Source organism: Ochotona curzoniae, unplaced genomic scaffold (assembly GCF_017591425.1).
Source record: "Ochotona curzoniae isolate NIBS_2020 unplaced genomic scaffold, NIBS_Ocur_1.0 scaffold_1037, whole genome shotgun sequence".
Lineage (NCBI taxonomy): Eukaryota > Metazoa > Chordata > Mammalia > Lagomorpha > Ochotonidae > Ochotona > Ochotona curzoniae.
Genome location: NW_024467083.1, coordinates 25,707,656 through 25,713,655, shown reverse-complemented (window position 1 = coordinate 25,713,655; position 6,000 = coordinate 25,707,656).

Here is a 6,000-nt window from a genome sequence, read left to right as displayed (position 1 = left end):
ATGCAGGTGTCTGAATGTTGCTGTCCCAGATATATGTTTGAATCACACACATTTACTCATCAAATGTACAACACATACACATCGTTTTATTTCCTGGAAAACAGCTTGCTGGGAATGTAATTTCTCATCCATGGTCACTTTGTGGAAAATATCTCAAAGTATCAATACAGATACTCAAAGCATTAATCTTTAAATGGTATGCTTCCAAAAAGGGAGCGCATATCTCGTACACTCACTCCCTGTTCCACCATCACCACCAACTGCGTCCCATAAAGGTGCTGTGTCCTTCATTCCCATGACAGCAGCACTGTGTGGGCCACCCACTGTCCACCTGAACAAGGGTCAGAACTTCATTCTCCTCTTCCTGACAATCTGATTCTATCTTATAACAACTGGGATGGGGCTGCCCCCTGGAGGTTTCAGACTGCTTGTTCCCTTGAAGACAAGCCTAAGAACCAAATGAGAGGCATTTTAGATGTGGAAACTAAAGAGATCATTTGAGCATTCTAATCCAAGTTCTCACACATGAAACTATCAAAGTTTCAACACAGGGAATGTAATTATTTTCAGAGTCCATCCAGTAATGTGAACACCAGGAAAATTACCGCAGCTTTTAAACTCAGGGGCTGGCAGGGGGTGGCGGGGGGGGGGTGGTGTCAGTGTATCTACTGCTGAGGTCCAGATTATTCAGGAAGAACATTCACTTCTTGATAAACTTATTGAAAAGCTACCACACATAAAATGATGCCAAGGTTAAAGCATGCATATAGTCTCAGAAAAGCCATTACATTTGTGTCTGAGTGATCTTGATTTGTATTTTCTCCAAGAGAATCAGCAAAAGAGAAAGAAGGAAAAAGAAAGTACAACACAATCGAGTCCCAGAAGGCAGAATTCAGATCTTTACAATTGGTGAGTCTGAAATCAAAACAAACATTAAAGCCAGAGAAGAAAGAGGCACTGGCCTGGAACTAGTACATGTAAGGTTCTTGCCTCCCTATGGGAGAAAAAAAAGCAATTCAAGATATGCTATCTTTTTTTTTTTTTCCTTAAGCAATAAGCATACTCTGGAACCTGTTTTGATTAACTAAAATTCTGCTTTTTTTTTTTAAGTTGTTGGTTGCTGAACTCTATTTCATATTAACCAGGCTGAATGTTTTCAAAATCCTTGGAGTAAGAGCTAAGGATGAGGGCTATACCACATTCAGAGGGAGATTTCCCTTCTCAGTGGAGCTAAGCGCTATTTCCAAAATATCTGGCTGGATCTTAAAAGTCATTCATGACAGGTGATAATTGATTACATATTGAGTTTTGCCAGAAACTCTAATGTCATTGGCATAGAAAGACTCAGCGCTAATACACTGTGTGTGTGTGCAGAGGACCGGAACACAAATACAGGCTTCATAAATTAAATTTAATGTTTCGTAGCTCTTCTTTAACTAAACAAAGTAGGTGTAGAAATTATTTTAAGTTAAAATTTATATCTGGGCAAAATAAAAACCAGTCTCTGTGCACCTACATGGAACAAGAAAGCAGAATTTAAGGTAATGCATGGTGATAATTGAACATTAAAAGGAAGAGACAATGTTTCAATACGGAAGAAAAAAGTCAAATCTTGAAATTTCAAATATTTTTAAACATGGGCTGAACACAAAATGAGCATAAAGATAATTGTAACAATAAGGACATATGCATGCACATCATCAAATAGAAAAATTAGCAGTGGGCAAACTTTAATTGATTTGTTGAGTCTTATCTCAAATATCTTTCCATTTTATTAAAAAGTCAAATTCCTTCCATCACAGAGAAAACACTGTACTAACATTCTTAATGAAAGAAGAAATTGAAAGTAAAAGAAGTAATTCCCTGGCCTAGAGTGGAGTGGGGTTAAATTTACATTTAAGACAGTGGAAATTGCTTAAAACATTTTGAATTGCCCTAAACCCGCCAGGACGGAAAAACTAAATCCAGAGAAAAACTAAATCCAGACTAGCTTTGTACGTCCTATGAAAATTTTTGTTTCCTTTTGCTATTGTCATTTTGTTGTTCCCTTTGAAAGACCTTTATCAAGTAAGTTGAACAAAGGTTCAACTTCAAGGCTTTATCAGTTTATCCGCAGTCTGTTATCATCTGCGGATAAAGTCACACATTGTAGTAACTGTACAGTTTCTACGTGATTACTTGCTCATGTTGTTTTAGTCTGCTTTTGCCTAGATCGCTGCTCCAGAGTGTTTAATTTCTTAAACTCTCAGCCACCACTCCTTCGAGGCTATGACATTGCTGAAGGGTCTGAGGTTGGTGTTGTTTTCCACAAGCCAGAAGAGAGCAGAAATCAGCAGTAAAAAAAAAATAAACCATATTTTACAAAACACACGTGTGTGTGCATCTGTGTGCACACCAGTACACACATATAGATTGTAACTGAATATATATTTCTTGATCTGAGAGGTAATCCTAAAACTCTGCCAAACACCGTCCTAGACATTATCTCAGAGAGATTAAGATTTTCCTTAAAATTATATTCAGATTATGAATTCTACACAGGTGTATATTTCACAAATTACAGCAGTTTATAAATATAGATTATATTTGTGCCACAAATAAATATTTTACACTGCTGTACATGCCAAAGAGCTTATGTTTATAAAATTTAGGATACATTCTTAAAGTATTTCATTATTTCCGAAATCCTTTAGGTCTTTCCTCAGTCCCAATCCAAGTTCTACCCGTGTTTTGTTCCTTTTCCCCTTTGATTCATTTAGGTCTACAAGGGTGAAACTGAATAAATGTTTCTTACTGCTTTCTCTAGGCCATTCACTTAGCTATTACTGTTTAAGACATCATAGCACTTTTGTTGCTTTAATAAATTCCATTTAAATATTGTTGTTAGTAAGTATCAAAAAATACAATATTTTCCTTTGCTTAATTTCTAGAGAGCATCTCTACTCTATCTCTTGACTCTTGTGTATTTGTGCTGAACAGATAAACAGATCAATATGCACAATTAAGAAGCAGAGAGAATATTGTTGACCCTGGCGTGTAAGACAAAGCATTATTGTATCCAGAGCCTCAAAGAGATGATCCAGAAAGTGGAGGGTGATGAATTAAATGTTACAGCCAGTTGATCTGGAGTTAGGAAACAATAATTGAGAAAGCTTAAGTTTTCTGATTATCAAAAAAAAAAAAAAAAAACCCTCACTTACTACAAGTTTCATAGACTGACAGCTTTTTTTTTTTTTTTAAATTTCAAAGCTTTGTAGAACCACATTTGTGGAGCTTTTAGATACTATATTTGTAATAAGAAACTCAAATTTACATGGGCTATGGCTGTGTTGTTTTATATATCCCAGAAATGGGATTCTGATAGTTGGAGATGTTTTAGACATATTTATCCTCATCTTGGGACAGTCAACTTGTTGGATTCACAGTGAAGACCTGGCTTTTTTTTTTCTTGCACAGAAAAAACTCAGTGTCTTTGAAAATAAATCTGGGTCCACCCAGAATTGAAACTTTTAGAATTTGGATGCTTTTAAAAAACATTAGGAGAAAGCCTTATCACACATACATGTTTCTTGCCTAAATCACCTATAAATATTTCAGAAATAATACACGAAATCTATCCCTAAGCTATTAAAGAATTACTTCCATCAGTAGACATACTGTCCTTAGAAAATAAGTATATTTAGATTTATCATTGATAAATCTAAAATCCTGTTATTATCCTATCCAATCCTCCAATCTGAAGCTTAAAGGCCAATCTTTCACATGGCATTAGAGCTATTGTGGGCATAAGGCCATTTCACAGCTCCCTGCATTAAAACCTGGTATGTCACATGATCACTCCAGCATGTAATGTCATGAGCAGTTGCATGTATGCCACAGTACTCAAAGTGTCAATTACCACATGGAACCTCTCAGTCCAGGAACAATAAACTTTCCAGGTATGCAATCTAAGTGATAAAAGCTCAGAGATGTGCTCATCACCACATTTCAGGAACCCATTCTCCAACAACAGAAGCAAATACTTTGGTATTTTGTATCTTAAATCCATCTTCTGTTGGTGGCTTTTAGCAACATTAGCATTAACTATGCACATTGCAATCATTTATTCTTACAATAATATTTCTTGCTTTTAGGATATCATTTTATATGAACTGACATCTCTGGACAATTAATTCCATTTCTATAAGTTGTTTATATTACACAGCACTAGCCAGTCACCAAGATAATAATGGGCTTTTCTTTGATGTACCTCAATCTGCACATCTGCTCCAACTCCTCTACCAGATGTTCTTATTTATTTATATTCTTTCCTTAAGTTTTTGAGATATTTCTGCTCTGGGGAAAGACATTTTAGTACAATAAACTATATTACACAGAATGTCAAAAAAGTTAGTATGCTCATCAGAATTAAAAATAACTACTTCCATCAACCCAAAGTGATGTGATTCTGCAATTTTTTAAAAATGTGCACTAATAAGAAGTTCTTAGATTCTTTCCTTACTCATACCCGAGGTCTCAGTAATATTGAAGTATTATTAATTGGTGCAATGTAGATACTTGTTTTGGCTGCTGAAAATTGTCTAATACTTACAAAAAGACTATCTGATCATTTAGTCCCAGTAACTATGTCTAAATAACCTGTCAAACAGGTTCCACAGTAAACAATTCCAGTTTTTGATATTTGTTAAATGTTTATAATGTCTTGGATTTGTGCTGCACACTCTAGCAACATCTCGTTTACGTCTTGTCAGAATCCGACCTGGCAAGTGCCTGTTGTCCCGTTTGATAGCTGAGGAAGCTGAGGATCTGTGAAGATACATGTCTGGTGACAAAACAAAAAATCAGAGCTAGGATGGCCTGGCTACTCTTTCGTTTCTGTTTAACACTGCTTTAATCTCCAATACAATATTTTCCTCTATAAACCACATATGTGTTATTGTAAATACCTTGTAACCCCTGGTGTTCTCTGGTCAATCTATGCTTGTAGGTAAAAGGAGGCAAATTGGTGGAACTCTAAGGATTAAAAATGGTGGCCACGGACCTGGCGGCGTGGCCTAGCGGCTAAATTCCTCGCCTTGAACACACTGGGTTCCCATATGGGCACCGCTTCTAATCCCGGCAGCTCCTTTTCCCATCCAGCTCCCTGCTTGTGGCCTGGGAAAGCAGTCGAGGACGGCCCAAAGCCTCAGGATCCTGCACCCACGTGGGAGACCCAGAGGAAGTTTTTGGCTGCTGGCTTCAGATCTGTGCAACACCGATCGTTGTGATCACTTGGGGAGTGAATCGTTGGACAGACGATCTTCCTCTCTGCCTCTCCTCCTCTCTGTATATCTCTGACTTTGCAATAAAAATAAATAAATCTTTTTAAAAAAATGGTGGCCACGACTCTCAGTTTGTCAAGCTGGAGTACACAGCTTTATGGGACAAGGTGATATACCCCCTGGCATTAATTTTTGCCTCAATGATGAGTAGTTTAAAACAATATTTTTGATCAAAACAAGCATGAATGTATTAGGGAATAATTTGAAATGTCCTGGAATTTTTTTAAGTTAAAAAAAAAAAGATTTCCAGAAGTTACCTATCTCTGGGAAAATTGCGCTAGTTCACCTAAGCCATCTGTTCATCTGCATACTGACTCCAGCTTTAAGAACAGAAAAAGCCTTAACAGGTCCAGATGGGCTGCTCATTCCAGTGAGTTAAGAAGATAGATAGGAAAGAAGCAAAATCAACTCAGAAGGGAATTTAGAAAGCATGACCATTCAAAAAGGGTAAAACAGTGATAAAGGTTAAAACAAAACAAAAAGGGTTCAGCCATTTCATACACAATCACACATGCAGCCACAACGTGAAGATGTGAGGTTAAGAGCGTTCATGTCCAGTTATCACCCTGCACTCCACGAACACGCATCCACACATGGCTTTTTACATGAAACGTTGTGCGGTTGGCCTGGCCTGCTCACTTGCCCTGCCTCACACGCACAGCTCCACCAACAGGGACCC